Genomic DNA, 20,621 nt, shown 5'->3' with positions numbered 1-20,621 from the left:
CTGCTGGGACCTGAATAAATAGCCATAAGGATGTTTATAAGTGATCAAAAACAAAACACATAAATCTGTAAGATAATATGATAGTTCTTATATGGAAATTCATCTTTATTATGAGCTAATAAAATATATGAAGTGCTTTCAACAGCTAATCATTTTATCAGCAAAAGCCCCATATTTTCTATAAAACAACACTCAAACAGATGAAATGTTTTACAATAATAAAAAATACTAAATTATGTTTCCTTTGAATTGCATAATTAGTTATGGTATCCCATACTAATGGCATTTATTATCATAAAGCATGATAAAATAATGATATATGAATAAACTCTTTTATTCCAGTACAAATATCATTAGAACACCTGTAATAGAAAATTATTTTTTTGTCTGCTTCAATAGCACCTTTGAGATTCTTATGAAAGCTATTTATGTCTTATAACTAAATTCATTTTTATTGTCTAATGTCTGCAAAAATTCAAATTACACATAGTGTGTTTTATCATTGAAAAATCTTTACAGTTTAGCTATGACAGACTGAGTTTTATATGACGTGCAAAAATATCTGATCTGTGTACAAAACATATTGCTAGGGAAAAGAACATTTCCACATAATGTTGAATATCATTAACTAAACTTTTAGATATTTTAAGAGAAGAAAATAAAAGGAAAATTACAACTGAGTATTTTTCAGATAGGAATAATATGCTACATTAGGCAAAAGGAATAAAATCCTCAGTGTGTCAACTTTCAATCTTGCTTGTTTAATTAATTTCACATATAAAAGCAAATGACTTAAAAACCATTCCATGATAGCAAATTACTTTACCATTTTTACCTTTGCAGCTCACTACAGATAAGCTAGCCACATCCTTTTTATAGCTGTCACAACTGTGAAGACTTAATGTTGCTATTATTGAACACCAGAGGAGAAATAATGGATGAAAATAGCATTATCCTTATATTCTTATCATAGTTTTATATTAAGTTACACTGAATCATGAAGGATGCAGGCACAGATAAATAATATGATATGGATTAATAAAAATACTAATGCAATACATTTAATACATAATGAAATGCTTACATTTCAATATGAATGTGTAAATGATGCTCATTTTAAAATCATATTATATATTCCTATTATTTGATTACAAGGTAAATTATAAATCTAAATACCATGACAATAAAGTAAACACAGAGAGCAAGACTTATAACATAAAGTAATTTCCACTCATCTCAGAAGACAGAGTGAAACAGAGAATGTGCAGAGAAAACCTATGAAAAAAATATCTAAGCATTCGACAGTCATTAACTCTTAGAAAATCAAGTATGTGAAAATTAAACCTACCTGAATCTACATAAAATTTCATATGGTAATCTTCACATTCCTTCAGAAAATTATGTCCTCTAAAAAAGGTATGTACGATGATGTATGCATTCCAAACTGCAGATTAACCTAAGTAGGAATATGAAGTATATTTATATAAAGTATAAGTGCTATTTTATTTTTTAAAGATTTACTTAATTGAGAGAGAGAGAATATGAGGTACAGAAGGAGCGAATCTTCAAGCAGACTCCTCAATGAGCATGGAGTAATCTAGGGCTCGATCCCACGACCCATAAGATCATGACTTGAGCCAAACCAAGTCACTCAACTGACTGAGCCACCCAGGCACCCCAGGTAGTAATTTAAAGAGTAATTTATATTCTTCACATTAATATTAATTCTTTTCAGATAAGTGTTTAGATTTATAGCACTTAATAGAATTTGACAAAGATTTAGTTAAACATTGCTAAAACACTGGAATCCTTTACAGAGAGAAAAAGTATTTAAATTGTTTGGCTTTTATCATTAGATATCATGGCTTTATGTTCCCTTAATTACAAAAGAGTCAAACAATTAGCTATAGTTTAGGTCCACTGATTAGAAAGTAGTATGACTTTTAAAATTCCAATGACTTAATTGGACTATCTCTGCATTTTGGTTAATATGTAGTCATGATGAAATTGGGAGGTACAGAACACCTGAGTGGCTGAGGTCATGATCCCAGGGTCCTGTGATGGACCTCTATGTTGGGCTCCATGCTTAGAGGAGAACCTGCTTTTACTTCTCTGGCTCCCCCTGCTTGTGCTTTTGCATTGTGTGCACTTTCTCTCTCTCTCTCTGTCAAATAAATATTAAAAAAAAAAAAAAAAAAAAAAAAAAAAAAGAATTGGTAATACAGAAAAGTCCAAACAAATTAAGAATGTTTTTCCTCTATAAGCAATTTATTTATTAATATTCACAGATGGGGATCCCTGGGTGGCACAGCGGTTTAGCGCCTGCCTTTGGTCCAGGGCGTGATCCTGGAGACCCCGGATCGAATCCCACGGCGGGCTCCCAGTGCATGGAGCCTGCTTCTCCCTCTGCCTATGTCTCTGTCTCTCTCTCTCTGTGTGACTATCATAAATAAATAAAAATTTAAAAAAAAGAAATTTAATATTCACAGATGAATGTCTCTTAAACAACTATATTTTCTGTCTACACTGCTAATTTCTCAGTTTAGGAATTTGTTATAAACTTTCTAATTATTCAAGTCAGATAAAAAGAGAAGTTACTTTTACAAAACTAATGTGTCAGTTGTGTAACAGTGTCTTAGTGAGATTATTACCTATGTCAGTGTTTTGTAATAACTGTATCTAATACAACTTAAGATTTTAAGTGTTTTAAATCATTCGAAATTTAAAAAAGCTTTTATTTAAATTCAATTAATTAATATATAATGTATTAGTTTCAGAGGTAGAGGTCAATGACTCATCAGTCTTATACAACACCCAGTGCTCATTACATCACGTGCCCCTTCTTAATGTCCATCACCCAACCACCCCCTCTCCCATCCCTCCCCCCTCCAGCACCCCTCCGTTTGCCTATGATTAAGAGAGTCTCTTATGGTTTGTCTCCCTCTCTGATTTCGTCTTATTTTATTTTTTACTCTCTTCCCCTATGATCCTGTTTTGTTTCTTAAATTCCACATGCCTGAGATCATATGAGCAATTTGTAAATAAATCTGTTTTTAATTCTAAATTCTTTAATATATTGGAGGCATGCTCCTGCCCCAAAGCATTTACCTCTCTGCTCCTATGCCCTAGTATATCTTTCATTTCAAGACCATTCCCAATACTGACTTCTAGGAATTTATTCAAATGTGCATATCTAGTTAGGTCTGCCCTAACATCTGTATTTTAAATTATACTCTTACTTAAAAGTAAATTTGAAAGTGAATGAAGACTCTAGTCTACTCACGATGCACTTAATATCCTTAACCTAGGATTCTCAAAGGCAGTTTCCTTGCTTCCTTTCCTTTTTTTTTTTTTTTTTTGTGAACCTTTCTTAAAGTCTATACCTTGAACCTCTAAGCTTTTTCTTTATACTTCACTTTGAATTCTTACTAACTTCTACAACTTTCACAACACCTATAGGTAAAGTAACTCCAAATATAAATAAACATTGCAGGTTTTAGTAATACACACTATAATGCAATATATTTTCTACCATTTTAAAATTAAGATATAAATTCATATACTATAAAATTAATCTTTTTTTACAGTACACAATTCAATTGGCTTCAATAATTTTGAAATTTGTAGTATCTTCACAGTATTTGTGCAACCATTACCACTATCTAATTCAGAACATTTTCTTCTCACGAAAAAGAAATGCTTTACTCATTAGCATTCACTCCCAATTACTCGTTCTTTTGACTCTTGGCAATCGCTATTCTAAGCAATCTTTTGTGCCTGGCTTTTTTTTTTTACTTCGCATAATATTTCAGTATTCATTTGCAGTATAGCATATGAGTACTTTACTCCCTTTCTGTGGCTGAGTAATATGCTGGTCTGTGGATACAAAATATATGGTTTATGTATTTATCTGTTGAGGGATACTTGGATTTTTCAAGTTTTCAGTTACTAAGACTATTGCTGCTATGACTATTCATATAAAATTGTTGGTGAGAGCATATGTTTTCATCTATCTTGAGTACATACCTGAAGTGGAATTGTAGGATTACATGGTAACTGTATGTTTATCGTTTTGAGAACTGCCACTTTATAAAAGAATAAGAACTATCTCTGTAGGGACACCTGCGTGGCTCAGCGTATGAGCGGCTGTCTTTGGCTCAGGGCGTGATGCCGGGGTTCTGGGGTCGAGTCCCACATCAGGCTCCCTGTGAGGAGTCTGCTTTTCCCTCTGCCTTTGTCTATGTCTCTGCCTCTTTCTCTGTCTCTTATGAATAAATGAATAAAATCTTTAAAAAAAAATCTTTGTAAAGTAGTATTTGTTGTGTGAAAAAGGAAAGCTATGATAAAAGTATAGTAAATAGTATACTAATTTTGTGGGAATTTTAATAGGGAAAATATAAAAATATACACAGATTTGCAATTTAAAAAAATGTAAAAAGAACAGAAATTTCTGAGATTGGTTACATACAGGAAATGGCATTAAGATGAAATGAGTAAGGAAACTAGTGCTATTTCTCTGGATATAACTTGTATAATTTTGAGTTTTGGAATTGTTACATTTTTACAAAATTAAAGCAATCAATGAAAATGGGTTAAGTAAATAAAACAGAAAAGAGAAAGTTAATTTTTGCTTATGTTACTAATAAAACTAAACATAACTGCATTTCAGATAAATAGCATAGCCAAAATAGGGAAAATAAATTCCCATATAACTTTTAAAATACAGTACTCTGATTTTATAGCTTCAAGCTTCAGAGAAAAAGAGCAATTATTAAATTCAAGTTAGCAGGTTTGGTTTCCACAGTAGTATGGATTAGCAACTCTGAACCTACTTCCTGTATACTATATGACTGAGCAAATAGTAAATATATTGTAGAAAATGGAAGACAGGCCTCTTGCTGTTGGAAAAGGAAGTTACAAAGGAAAAGAGGAAGGCTAAAATGAACCTTGAAGAATTCAACCTAATTTGATGGAAACAAAATAGACTCAAAGTTTATATAAATAGATTACAAAGATATATATCTACATAGATTAAAAGAGTGAGGGGATCCCTGAGTGGCTCAGTGGTTTAGCGCCTGCCTTTGGCCCAGGGCGCGATCCTGGAGTTCCAGGATCGAGTCCCGCGTCAGGGTCCCGGTGTGGAGCCTGCTTCTCCCTCTGCCTGGGTCTCTGCCTCTCTCTCCCTCTCTCTATCTCATGAATAAATAAATAAAATCTATAAAAAAAGAAAATTACTCTAAATTTGATCTAAAAAAACTAATATCATCATGCCCATGATTCTTTTTGTCATGCTTTTATTCATGCAATGAAAATTATAGTGTGCCATTATTATAAAAAGAAGAAACAGTATCTAAAGCATATACCATAAATATAAATCATAAAACACCATAATATGGAAATATGATGGATAGATTTCTTTCGGATTGTTTAGAAGAAACAATGGGTGTATTTTTCAAATGATGATAATATTCTAACATTTGGACATTTCATTTAGGTTCCCAGAGCAACAAGTTTTACTGAAAAGTGGAGGGGTTACAAAGGACTTTAAAAAACAGTCTGGAGTATTCAAAACCAACTGAGAGAATTATAATTTTTTCTGGAATAATAAGGACTAGATCTCTCTATGAAATTAGAATACAGCAAAATAAGGTGTGACTGAGGAAGGCATTTATTAATACCAACCACTATTGACTCTAATCATGTCAGGATAGGTGTAAAAGAGAAATTGGGTAATAGAAAGCATCATTTTTAAGTATTACACAGTTTCTATGTTATGTTTAACCTGTCAAACTCCTATTAGCTAAATTTGTTCAACTTTATAAACTACTTGAATTTATTTTTATGTATGTGTGTGTACAGTCTGCTTTCTTCATAGGATCTTACAAACCCTCTTAGTAATATGCCTCTTGTCAGAGTTGCTTTGGTGAAAGTATTATTGTGAAGGAGGGTAGGCAGTGCATAAGAGTGGCTATAATTGGTCTTTTCTTTACTCAACCCATTTTGTCATTCTTAAAAAGAGTGCCACAGACCCCTTAACCATGGCAAACAGGTGAAGTTTAAACTCCTGCTATGTTTTCATTTTATGTATTTAACTATTTTATTTGTAATCAATACATAAATGAACAAAAGTAATCTTTTGGAAACTTCACTGTGACCTTATTTCATTAAATATGAAAATTTCAGAAAGATAAATCCCAAGAAAAGAGAATGTCCATGGAACAACAATAACAAAAAAGAAAATCCAATAGAAAATAGGGATTTATTTTTTACTGAAAACTCATTATTTGGAATAATCTAAGGTAGAGTTATTATTGTTGTTTTCATGCATTAAAGCCAATTGCAATATGTTGGGTTTTTTAAATAGTTTTTTATATAATTTTGACTCCCAGCACTGTATGCAGGACTACTTTAGAAATCTTGTGACAGGAAATCTCTCTCACATATTTAGCATTAAAATAACAGATGGAACTTAGGAACATATTATCTCTAATAATATTTCACATGTTAAATTATTCATTCCTGTTTTCAGTAGAATTTTTAGAGGAAAAAGACAGTCGATGCCTTTAACAAAGATAGGTATAGCAAGTTTGTTTGCCTCAGTACCCATTCTGATCAACTACTTCAAAGATTTCCTCACAAATTATTTAAGGTTTTTCTTCTTGCTAACCTATTTGTACTGTAATGTTTGTGTTTTGTGGCCATGAACTGTCGTGTCTGGGTTCTCGGGGAAACAGATCCTGAGATGAAGGTTAGCATGCAAATCATTCATTAGGAAGGATATTTGGGACCTCCCTCTAAGGACAAAAAGGAAAATAATTAGGATTGGGTAGATGGACTGTGATAACATCTCAAAATTGACTCTATGTTATGCAGGTGGAGTGGCCTCTTAGCATTCTGTCAAGAGGACAGAATGTTACACTACCATATCAAAGAGTCACTGGATACAGGCTTCTCCAAGAAGAGCCTACAATGTAAATTTAATAAAAGGGTTAGCTATAATGTAAAAATTCCTTTCAATTCTGCTAACATAGCTGAGTGATCTCAAGGATCTTTTCTTAGGTAAATATATAATTCTAATATAAATCAACTTATAAATGTATACAAATGGATTCCATTGAAGATGGTCACCTACAGGACAAGTGGACTCAACACAATTTTCTGTGGGGTGTATGACCAAAACCAGTGACTAAGGGAAGAGGTGATCAGGTTATTCTCACTTTGAACTTCTGTAATTTTCACATTTTCAAATAAGATGAAAATTTCAAAGAATATTCTTTGTACCTCTATGTCATTCACATAGCATGAAAACAACTGAATATTCTTAGGAATGATCTTAAGAGCATTGTTATTTTTTTCTGCATTTGGTCAGTTGGTTTATTTTTAATTCTTACAAATATTCAGCTTTTAAGAGCCTTCTTGGCAAAGCTGACATAACCAATGCCTAGGCTGTCAAAGAGAAGCAAATAATCAGAGTTCATCAAAAATATGTGTGAGAGCTTTAAATTTTTTTTTAATTGTTCTGCTGCTAGCCAAGAATTTGTAATCAGCAAAAGAACAGGATCCAGGTTCAGGGAAAACATCGTATTACAAATAGTAGATTTAGCCTGTTGAATAACTGATTTGATTTCTCCTCTTAACTTCAAAGGAGGCAGAATTTAAATGGCACTTAGACATGAGAGCCTCTACTTCTGTCATCCTGCCCAGATGCCAAGACATTCATCAAACCTTCCAAAACAAAAGTAAACGTGTACACATGCACACACACACACACACACACACACACACACTTTCCAACTCTCAATTTCTTTTTATTTTTAAGATTTTATTTATTTATTCATGAGAGACACGAGAAAGAGAGAGAGAGAGACAGAGACAGAGACATAGGCAGAGGGAGAAGCAGGCTCCCCATGGGGAGTCTGATGCAGGACTCGATCCCAGAACCCCAGGATGATGACCCGAGCCAAATGCAGACGCTTAACCACTGAGCTACCCAGGTAACCCTCCAAATCTCAATTTCTGAGGAAAATTTCAATATTGTGTATTTTCACTATTCAAAAATAAAGTGAAAAAAAATTGTAAAAAATACTTTAAGTGATAATGAAATAAGTCTAAAAAGACTTTACTAGGGGATCCCTGGGGGCTCAGAGGTTCAGCACTTGCCTTCGGCCCAGGATGTGATCCTGGAGTCCCTGGATCGAGTCCCACATCAGGCTCCCTGCATGGAGCCTGCCTCTCCCTCTGCTTGTGACTCTGCCCCTCTCTCTCTCTCTCTCTCTGTCTCTCGTGAATGAATAAATAAAATCTTTAAAAAATAAAAAAAATAAAAAGACTTTACTAATGAAAAGAGTAAAAAGAGGGAAAATGAAAACTACTGACAGGAAACTCAGGTGAGAATTTAAGTAAGGGTTCCTACATATCACACTGTGGTAATGCTCATCTTATACTCTCAAACTGATAGTATTTCTTTTTCATTACGTATTTTAATTTTAGTATACTGGCATGTCCATTCTTTTTAGAGAACAGATTCTATAATATGTATTATGTGCTCAATTACATGCGTCACTTATTTGTCCATCTCGACTAAGAACCTCAAAAATGATTCTGCTTGCCCATGAAAAAAAATAAGCTAAAAGCAACTAAACAGCCAAACCAAAGTTATTGATTACTGATAATTCACTGATTCTCCTGGCTCTGAAATTCCTTTCTGACATATTTATACCACTTAACTTTTGGCAACTAACAGTGCAAGTTATTAAAAATAATCCAGAATAACTCAATTTGAAATTAATTATTTTATGTCTAAATGTGCCCCTCCTTGCCTTCCTCCTGCTCTTTCTCTCCCCTGTCTTAGTAATTCATTAGCATTCTTTGCAACATAATTATTTTTGAATGGTCTAGTTCTCACTTAGTAGTCTCTTCATTTCATGGGAATTATAACTAGAGTATGTTAGGGCTATCACATGTACTATGTGGTATTCACCAATGCCAAGATCACTATGATGAATTTTATCAATTTGTCATGTTTATGTATGAAAAAACTGAAGTCCAGGGAATTAAATAGCAAGAATTTAAACAAGATTATCAGACTACTTTATTACTTATTTTCCTTCATTATATCAAATAACAGTAAAGAGACAGCAGTGATTCAAATATTTGAGGAAATGCATTCTAGGATTGACTGAGATAAATAAGTGTAAAATGTAGGTCACAAAAAAAGTCATAAATATATTAAATTTCAAAAAAATGTTAGTTTTTGACACACATCATAAAACATCACTATGTAAAATACTGTAGTTCACCTACCTATTGTTAACTCCTTTTCTGAGTAGCTACTATTAATATCCATAAATACATTAGTAATATATGATAAATATGTAGTTATGTAGCAATGTAGAATTCTACAGATTCTACTTAATAAAAGATACAAAACACAAAGAAACTACAAATGATTTGAATTTGTTTAATAGAAATAAAATACTCATTCTTAAAAATAACCTCTTGAAATAGAAAATATTTAAATATATATCATTTAAATATTCGCAGATTAAAAGGGTTTAATTACCTGACATTCATATTCTATTTTGATAATACCTATATCATCCAGCTTATTGACTAATTTGTTGAGATGGTGTCAGGAAATAAGGTTGGTTTCTGGCAATAACCAAATCATCCTCAATTCTTAAGAGAATTCCACTGAGAAAAATCTAAAGAATGTTGGTCCATCTATAAAAAAGTTACATCATTCATATATACATGAGACAATGGTAAATTTTTGAACTTCAACCACCAAGAAATTCAGAAAACAGGTATGTATCATAAAGTCATAGTCTAAATACAATTGAATAACTGATCTAAGCAAATTAACTGTATAATACAGATATTATAAAAGAAAAAACATGTATCCATATAGATTGTGGATTTTAAAGATATTATTTGTCTTTGTTGTGAGAACACAAAACTAAAACTTCAAGCATTATTTATTGATTGTTTGAAAAGAATTACTTAAAAAATATTCTCCAAGTAATTTGAGCATAAGAAGGGATATATATTTCTATATTTGCTTAAAGATTTTTTTCCAATGATAGTGGTGAAGAAAAAAATGAACTGGTGTCAATACTCAGATTTAAAGTAAAAACTTAATTGCCAAAAGTGAAACGATATGCCCCTGAAATAAAAGTATCAAACTACATAAGATTATTTTCATAAAATTGTCTTATTAAAACAAAACACATACAACCACTAAAGTTTTGTATTATCTTCCGAATTATATAAGACAATCAAGAAATCTAAATAAAGCAACCTTATCTTAATACCCTCATCACGTAAGTGTCTTAGATATTTTCTTACAAGGAAATCATAGCTGAAAGTGGTATTCAGGAGATTATATTGGTAAAAAATAGGTAAAAATTGATGAAGTCATTAAATTTTCAAAAGTTATAAATTATCCTGCAAAGCTTCACTGGCTGCAAATTAGCCTGTGCTGTAGCCCTCTGCTAACAATCTATAGATCATTTTATTATTCATGAATTTTAGTAATTTCAGGACACCACAGGTCATCTTATGCTCATTTATTTGCTAAACACCTTGTGCTAGTATGCCTATGCTGAAAAATTGCTACTATTTACTCCCTGTGAAACACGCAACCAACAAAGTGCCGATTGCAGCCCCAGACATCCAGTATGCCAGGCTGCACATACATCTTGCTGTCAGTAAAATAAATGAGCCCTTAAATTGGCTGCAAAGCTTTAAGAACTGAAATTTATATGTCTAGTTATCAAACAGAAAGTTCAGAACACCTGTCAATATGAAACATAATTGTGACAAACTGTTACATTTTACCTTTAACTTCTCAGTTTTAATATGGCAGGTTCATTATAATAAATTCCACAAAACCCAAGTCAGCAAAGACAAAACAATCGTGATTCTGTGTGTGTATGTGTGAGTATAATGGCAGTGCCATTTAAACACTGGGTCATACATCAGCAGATGAATAACATGTCACAAATAGCCAGATTATCAGACTTTACTTTGAGCATAAAGTCAAAGTCCCAATGGATTTGCTAACTTCAGTTAGCATTTAGATATCTTCTCAGATTTGCACCTTTTTCATACGTTACTCTCCGAATATCAAGAATACTGAGGATAGTCTTCTATTTTAGTTTTTAATTGTTAGAGATTTTGACAGTTTGAAGGATACTAAATACTATCAATCAATCCCTTTGAGTATGTTTTACAGATGAAGAAACACTCTTTAAGGGTTATGTGATTTGCCATCGAAAACAAAGCCAGTAAATAACAGAGGAAGGGATCGTCTGGGAAAGGGAGGAGGACTTTATAACTCTGATTTCTAAGTAGGTAGTATAGTATAACATTAACAGGAACCATGGAAGACACTAAATATTTAAACGTGCTCTTGAATTTTATAGTAAATCCTGACCACAACTACAAATTTTAGTGATGAAGAAACTAAGGCACAGTCAGGATGAATGACTTGCTCAAGTTAGTCAGACACAGAGGGCCTTTTGTGGAGCCAAATTCCACCATCTAAGTTTAGGATTCACATATTTAAACCACTCTGTTAAAACCCAGACCTCAATAATCATTAAAAACCCTGACTATATCCAAGCTACCTCCTTTCTTCACTATTTCACATTGCATGATACTAATTTATACTGTGCCATCTAACACATTTCTCTATGAAGACATCATGGCATTTGATGGATATATACATACAGCGTTCCAAACAAAATTCTTTCCAGTATTCTTTTTTAATAAGGCCTGTGTTATATACATGCCTAAGAGCACAAACTGCAGGAGCCAACTTAAGAGTGAGGCAGGGAGAACTTCACTTCTCTACTTGGTTACATCTTTTTTTTCTGCTTCCTCAAGGACAGTCTTTCTTGTACAAAATGGTACAATCTTTTATAACTATAAGGATAGCATACATTACTCAAACTCATTTTCAAGAAACAATATATTTAATTTAAACTTTCCAATCTATTTGAAATGTTCAAATGAGACATTCGTAAAATAATGCAATGTCCATATGACTGTATCCTCTCCCATCAATATAGCTAACAAAAGAAACCAAGGATTGTATCTTATTCTTCTTATGAATTCATTTTGTCTGGAATTCTCAAGGCAATAGAGCAGCTTTAATAATTCTGAAGAAAGAACTGTACTTTAAAAATGTAAGACACTTTTGCTTTGATTAATTTTTTTCTGATGCTTTCTTTCAGATGTTGGCTCTCAAACTGGTGATAGCCAATGATTTGTCCTCCTGTTAAAGAGGAATGTGATTTGACTGTCATATATTTTACTAACTGATATTTCCAAGTCACTCTCTCCTTCATTATATTCATCATATATGCTGCTTTTGCAGCTTAGAAAAATACAAAATTGATTATTTTACATTTGTTTAACTGCTTCTGTTCAAAATTCAATTCTACATTATACCATCTTGAATTTTAACTTTAAAGCATACCCAGTGCCTTGGACTATTTGCAATGCCTATAAAAGTTCCTGACATGAATAATACTCAACATTGAACAAACTAATTTATTTCTAATTCTTTACCTCTCGTTTTTCAGCCTGATACCCTATCATGCCAATTTATTTTTAAGATTTTATTTATTTATTCATGAGAGACACAGTGAGATAGAGAGGCAGAGACACAGGCATAGGGAGAAGCAGGCTCCATGAAGGGAACCCGATATGGAACTCGATCCCCAAACTCCAGGATTACACCCTGAGCTGAAGGCAGATGTTTAACCACCTAGCCACCCAGGCATCCTCACATGCCAGTTTTTAAAAAAGATTCTACCTATTTAACACAAGCAGCAGAGAGAGAACACAAGCAGCAGGAGTGGCAGGCAGAGAGGGAAGGAAGAAGCAGGCTCCCCATTGAGCAGGGAGCAGACACTAGGCTCTATCCCAGGACCTTGGGTTCCTGACCTGAGCCAAAGGCAGACACTTAACTGACTGAGCCAGCGAGGCGCTACTCTATCATGCCAATTTTATTATTCTTTTCTGAATTAATTCCCTACAACCAACAAGTACATGATAATGATACATCTGATCACAATCAGTACTTAAGCTCTTACTATGCACCAAACACTGTTTTAATGCTTTGCAGATATTTAAAACCTATAATAAACTTACTATGAAGAACTAAGACCTCAGAAAGGTTAATTAAATTGCCCAGGTCACATACCACTAAGTATTGGAACTGGCGAGCACCTGCAGGCAGAGAGAAGGCTGAGATTGAACTAGGACTATATAGTTTTCTGGTTCCCCAATTACTGAGAGCTGGCTAAACTTGCATTCCTGAATTTCTATCAGGTGGCCCTTTCCACCAAAAGATCTGTGCTTGTCTAAATATGCTGAGTTATCTAGTCTCTTTAGGCCTAGCTTTAAAAACAAAGATTCCCCTACTTTCCCATTCCTCTGCCCCCTGCAATTAACTTATCATAGGAAACTTTTGGCTTCCATCTACTCTGTAACTGTTCAATTTATTAAACTTTCTTTTAATTACCCAATTTGAGTTTTGTTGTGCATCTCCTACTACGCCTTGTTGGATTCCAGGATAATTTATTATGATACTCCCATGTTCACCAATATGACAGCAGGAACTTGAAAAAAATTAAGTGATTTGTTCAAGTTTTATAATTTTGAGGATACATTCCAGAGTGCTGTCTCTTCTTCCTAAATGTGCAAATGGTGGTTTTAGGAAACACTTTCCTTTTTTCTGCTTTCATGGAATGTGAGAAGGAAGAGACAAAGAATCTATAAAATTAGAGTCAGAGTGCCAAATATGCAAAATGCTATGAATGGAAATGGAATTGAAGAAATGTGATAATTATGAAATAAGAAGAAAGTAATCTTAAATAAGAGTCTACTGGGTCATCTCTATTCCTTACATCAGTAGTTACTCCTAAACCATCTTGGAAAAGTAATTACATAGATGTATTCATACATATTCAATCTGCAGAGGATATACTGTGACAGAATTTGAAGTGTTATCCGTCTACCATAATACTTAGAGTGAAAAATGCTTCCCTTCCTGTTTTATGCTCCTCAGAGATTCATATTCTCTATTTCTCTTCCATTTATAGAATGTTTTCAGTACTCTTACTGCTTTGAAATTTCAGTTAGTTCCTTTCTATTTTATCTGTAATGATCACTTTATTTTTTCTTTTTTTTTTTTTTTCTTTTTCACTGAAAAGTTGTGGTAAGAAGAATATGCCCCCGGCCAACATGTCTGTATCCTAGTGCCTAAAACTTAAAATATTTTAGGTTACATTGCAAAGGGATATTAAGGATTCAGATGGAACTCAGGTTGCTAATCAGCTGACCTTAAAATAGGAAGAATATCTTGGATTATCAGGTGGGTTCAGTGAAATCACAAGGATTTTGAAAAGTGGAAGAGGAAATAGAGAATCAGGAGCTGGCAGTATGAGGAATCTGCACAGTGGTGTTGGGTCTGAAGATGTAGGAAGGGAGCCATGAGTCAAGAAAAGCACATAGCCTCTGGAAGCAGGAAAAGAAAAAGAAACAAATTTTCTCCTAGAATCTCTAAAAAAAGAGACTCAACCCTTCTGATAGCTTGATTTTAGCCCAGGAAGATCCACGTTAAGACTTCCAACCTACAAAACTGTAGGATAATACACTTGTGTTCTTTTAAGTTACTAAGTAGGTGGTAATTTGTTGTAGCAGCAATAGAAAATTAATGCAAATTAAAAGGAAAATGTTTTTAAAATTTATTAACTTATTTTAGAAGAAGTGGAGTGTGGGGGAGGGGCAGAGGGAAAAAGTCTTCAAGCTGACTCCCCCCACTGGGCAAGGAGCCTGATACAGGGCTCAATCTCACAACCCATGAGATCATGACCTGCCAAACAAAGCCAGACACTTAACCAACTGAGCCACACAGGTACTCCCAAAGGAAATTTTCAGTAACTTATTATTTCTCAATACTTAGCATAAGTATTTTCACTATATTTTCTGTTAAAAATTTTTACAAAAAAAAAAAAAATTTTTACATTAATTTCCTAAAACTTTTTCAAATCTTATTTTTTTATAATTGTCCTAGAATAAAGTCATATATAACTAACACCAACTAGTTGAAACAGAATACTTTTGTACATTACTTTCAAAGATGACAAAAATTTTCAAAAATATTATTACATCCTATATTTAAAACCACAAAGAATTTACTATCTTCAAATCTTAAAATATATGTAAGGGGATTATAATACCTTTTATCTTACATTATTTGTGAAATTTGTTAGAAACTGATGACATTCTAAAACATGAAAAAATTGCAATAAACTTTGCAATACTTCTCCTTCTCCTTATCTCTGATATATATACAAAATATATGTATCATATTTAGATATATATACATTTGAATAGCCTCCTCTTCATTTATTTAAGTGAAAGTTGGAGTTAAAAATCATCCCACAAATAAAATTCTATGATTAAATAACTTCACTGTGAATCGTACATTAAAGAAATATTGTCCATTTTGTATAGTATTCCTAAAAAAATGATAGTAAAGAACCCTGTTAGCTTATGAGACTAGAATTATGTAGACACCAAAATAATAAAAAAAGACATTATAAGAAAAACTGTACTAAGAATATAGAAACAAATATTTCAAATATTAGCAAATCAAACACAGAATTTAACTTCAAACTCTCACCAAAAAACAGGAATAAAGGGGACTTCTTTAATCTAACAAAGTCCATCTATAAGAAACTTACCCATAACATCTTACTTAATAGTTAAAGACTGATTTCCTACTATCATTGGGATCAAGAAAGGATATCCAATCATCACTCCTATTCAATAATTTTTAGAGGACTTATCCAGTAATATAAAATAAGACAAAAAGCATAGAAGTTGAAACACAATTGCCTATATGTAAACATCATGAAGACTCTGTAAATTCCAGAGAATGCACAAAGAGCTAATAATAAGTGAGGTTAGCAATTTTGAAAATATCCCAATAAAGACATTATGAAATTAGTGTAAGGATAAACTAACATAGCAATAAAACTAAATATATAGCCTAGAAATATAGCCACAAATATATATCAATTGCTGAATGAAAAAAGTATCAAGTAAACTCAAGGTGAACAGATTACTTAAAAAAAAATTTATACTGCACCATCTGGATAAGCCTGGGCTAAAGACAAGACTCAATTCCCACTTTACTCCCTATATAAAATTAATTTAATAACTCAAAGAGGTAAATTCAACATCTGAAAAATAAGATTTTTAAGAAACAGTAGGAGGAAATTTTTGTGGCCTGCGTTAAAAATTTTATAGGTAGGACAAACAGCATAAACTGTAAAAGAAAATAATGATAACCTGAACTTCGTGGGGGGGGGGGACCTTGTTAAGGAAATGAATAAGCAGGCCATACACTGGAGAAAAATTCAAAACCCTTATCTGAGAAAGGACAGATGCCCATAATATATAAAGAAAGCATACAAGCTAAGAAGAAAAATGAAATAATTCTTTAAATGAATAAAAAATGAAAGAAAAAAAAATTTTAAATGGCCAAAAGATTTGAAAAAACAGCAAAGTCAAGCAAATACATTAAAGGATGCTTACTACTATTAGTCATTTGGGAAATGCAAATTAAAAAGCATTGTGATACTATTACAGAGCTACTGGATCAGGAAAAATCAAAAGCAAAAATAAAGATAAAAACAAAATCTAACCCAATAATAAAAAGAGATGACAAGAACATTTAGGAAAGGGAAAAAAAAAATATATATATATATATACACACACACACACACACAACTGTGAGAATGCAAAGTGATTCACCCACTGGAAAAGAATTCAATAGTTTTGGTTTTACACACACTTATCATATGACCCAGCAACCCCACACTGAGGTATGTGTCCAAGAAAATGAAATGTGCACATGTTGACAAGACCTCTACACCAATATTTGTGGCTATTTCATTCACAATAGCCACATATAAAAAAAATAAAAAAATAAAATAAAAAAAAAATAAAAAAAAAACAATAGCCACATATTTGAAAGAACACAAATACCCATCAACTGATGATCAATTCAATGGGAGAATATATAAAATTAAAAAACACGATACTGGTGAATCTCAAAGCACTTTGCTAACAGAAAGACAGACACACAAAGCTACTGACTGCATGATTTCATTCCTATGCCCTTATGAAAATGACAAAAATACAGAAACAAAAAAAGACAAATGGTTACAAGTTCCCAGGGTTGGGAATCCTGACTACAAAGGATCATGAAGAAAATTTTGTGATTATGGGGATCCCTGGGTGGCGCAGCGGTTTGGCGCCTGCCTTTGGCCCAGGGCGCGATCCTGGAGACCCAGGATCGAATCCCACATCAGGCTCCCGGTGCATGGAGCCTGCTTCTCCCTCTGCCTGTGTCTCTGCCTCTCTCTCTCTCTCTCTGTGACTATCATAAATAAATAAAAATTAAAAAAAAAATTAAAAAAAAAGAAAATTTTGTGATTATGGAAATTTTCTTTATCTTGATTTGGATTGTGGGTATATATATATATTTATCAAAACTCATCAATGAGAACATATCAATTTTAAGTCCAAAAATATAATAAAAATGATTTGGTATGTTAACATGAGCATAAAATTGTATGTTTATTTCTTTAAATTTATTTTCCTACAATTTCTATGAGTTAGAGAATGACTTCTTGTTTTCCTTCATTTTCCCAGCAACAGGTCTGTCAAACAATTTATGTATTAAATAAGTATGTGTGGACTAGAAAGCTTGACAAATCCAGTAAACAATTCTAATATATAATGAATATAACATGAGGATTAAGTCAATGTGATGGGAAGGAAGGAAGGAAGGAAGGAAGGAAGGAAGGAAGGAAGGAAGGAAGGAAGGAAAGAAAGAGAAAGAAAGAAAAGAAAGAAAAGAAAAGAAAAAAAAGAAAGAAAGAAAGAAAGAAAGAAAGAAAGAAAGAAAGAAAGGAAGGAAGGAAGGAAGAAGAAAGAAAGAAGAAAAAAGAAAAGAAAAGAAAAAAAGAAAAGAAAAGAAAGAAAAGAAAAGAAAAGAAAAGAAAAAAAAGAAGAGAAGAGAAGAGAAGAGAAAAGAAAGAAAAGAAAAGAAAAAAAGAAAAGAAAAGAAAAGAAAGAAAAGAAAAGAAAAGAAAAGAAAAGAAAAGAAAAGAAAAGAAAAGAAAAGAAAAGGATTAATTGATTTGGAACTGTCAAGATCTCCAGAAAGAGAAATTACAATTAACAGATAAGGAAGAGTTTCAGGTAAGATATGTTATACAACGAATGTTTGTGTACCTCCAAAATTCAAATGTTAAAACCCTACCCTTAATGAGATGGTATTAGGAACTGGGGCCTTTTAAGGTAATCTAGAATTAGATGAGGTCATGTGGGTGGAGCCTTCATTAATCAGATTAGTACTTTTATATGGGTCAGAATTAGCTTGCTGTCTTTTTCTGTCACATGAGGATACCATGAGAAGTTAGCCATCTGCAGCCCAGAAAAGAACTTTCATCAGAACCCAACAATGCTGGCATTCTGATTTCAAATTTTCAGCCTCAAGAACTGTGAGAAATAAATTTCTGTTGTTGATAAGCCATGCATTTATGGCATTTTGTTACAGCAACCTGAGCTGCCTGATACAGAGTATTTTGAGATCTTGTTTAACAAGATACTTTATCAAGAATTCTTAACATTTCAATGGGTTAAAAGGGCAGCCCCGTGGCTTAGTGGTTTAGCACTGCCTTTGGCCCAGGGCGTGATCCTGGAGACCTGGGATCAAGTCCCACATTGGGCTCCCTGCATGGAGCCTGCTTCTCTCTCCGCCTCTCTCTCTCTCTCTCTCTCTCTCTGTGTGTCTCAAATAAATAAAAAATCTAAAAAATTAAAATTAAAATAAAGAAATTTTTAAAAGGCAAGCTAACAGAAACTTGTATCATTTTTGGAAATATATAAAATAGAACAGATGAATTAATTTGTTATGTACCTGCCACTATGCTTAACAACTTACACATATTACCGTATCAAATATCCCAGAACCAGTTCCTGAGTTAAGGTGCTCATGATGTCTTCATTTCCATTTAAGAAGGAGAATAATTTTCCCAAGGACACAGAGTATAAAACTTGAGAGTGTAGCTTCAGGACTGTCAAACTCCAATTCTGACCTCTATGAGATGCTGTGCCACCAATGGTATACCATCCAAACAGTAAGTGCAAAGAAAGAGAACTTGGTAAACTGGGTATCACTGAACTAAGAAACTATCACAAAAGCTTTTGAACAAATAGGCTCAAACTTAGACCACACTGTATTGAATTTCATGAGAACAAATCACCACATTTAGTTCTCAATGGAATGTGAGAATCCTTTACAGAAGTAAAAGCTGAGTAATTTGATTACACTATAGCAATTGGGAATGGGTGAATAGTTTTAAGAAGGGGGAAATAATCTTAATGGAATTAAATAATCCATTCCCTGTGCATGTGTATGTGTGACAACAAATAATTCAAAGTAAACTACTATAAAAACTGTCTTCTTTGCTCTTTGAGAAACTTTCTAGATGCAACAATTAGTTAAGTAGGCTAAAGGCTAAGCTGTAGTACAAAGGGTTCCCAAAATATAGTGGGTTAAGGAATATAGGAATTTAATCTTCTATGTAACTGTCCTGAGGTAAGAGGTCCAGGTTGGCAAGACAATTCCGCTCCATGGATTCATTCAGCATTGCTCTGCTATCCCACAGTGCATTGGCCTCGTCTGTAGTATCAAACTGAATTTTCTAGAGTCCACTTTCAAAGTTATGAAAAGGTGTGGACAGTATGGAAGAGTGGATAACTAATATGTTCAAGACTGGACCCAAAATTGTCATACATAATTTAGTTCACTTTCCATTATCAAGAGATTAGTCTTAGGCCACGCTTCACAGCAGATAAGCTGGGAAATATAGTCACTATAAGATGGCTGTAGCTCCCATTATAATAGAACGTGGGAGGAATTAATTTTGGCCAAAGGCTAACAGCCTTCACTTCTTGTTGGTATGTCCATGTGTGGTAATGTATGTGTCATGGAACAACTGCATGCACCATCAATGCACCAAAGTTAATGTATACTTTATCACAGTGCATTAGTTTTCGAAATATGATGAAATGACATTTTTCTGATTTCTACTGTTTAAAAATAACAGTCTATTTCATGGATAGAGGAAAAAATCTAACTCTAATTCTGTATATTTAGATGGCTACTTAATATTCTATTTTGTTTATTTTAGAAAGAGAGTGAGTGAGAGAGCATAGGAAAGGAGAGGGGCAGAGGGAGAGGAAGAAGCAGACTCCTTGCTAGGCAGAAGCCTGAGGATTGGGGGACTCAATCCTGGAACTCCAAGATCATGACCTGAACTGAAGATAGATACTTAACCAACTGAGCCACTCAGGTGCCCTGACTACTAATATTCTATTATATCAGCTGATCAAAAGCTCTTCCAGAAGCATAGCACGTGAACTACATGTACTTTATTTATTTTTTAAGATTTTATTTATTTATTCATGAGAGACAGAGAGAGAGGCAGGCAGAGACACAGGCAGAAGGAGAAGCAGGCTCCATG

The 20,621-nt window shown here is 33.2% G+C and overlaps 1 long non-coding RNA gene across 2 annotated transcripts in view; it reads right to left on the bottom strand.

Annotated features, from left to right (window-relative positions):
* LOC112678779 (uncharacterized) overlaps window positions 1–20,621 on the bottom strand; it is a 58,158-nt gene that overhangs the window by 8,553 nt on the left and 28,984 nt on the right. For both annotated transcript variants that reach the window (XR_003147838.3, XR_007404908.1), the window contains one exon: window positions 1,349–1,456. This is a non-coding gene — a long non-coding RNA (uncharacterized LOC112678779). The remainder of the gene's footprint in view (window positions 1–1,348; window positions 1,457–20,621) is intronic.

Source organism: Canis lupus, chromosome 22, assembly GCF_003254725.2.
Source record: "Canis lupus dingo isolate Sandy chromosome 22, ASM325472v2, whole genome shotgun sequence".
Taxonomy (NCBI): Eukaryota; Metazoa; Chordata; class Mammalia; order Carnivora; family Canidae; genus Canis; species Canis lupus.
The sequence above is the reverse complement of the archived record's forward strand: the minus strand, read 5'-3'. Positions and strand labels throughout refer to the sequence as shown.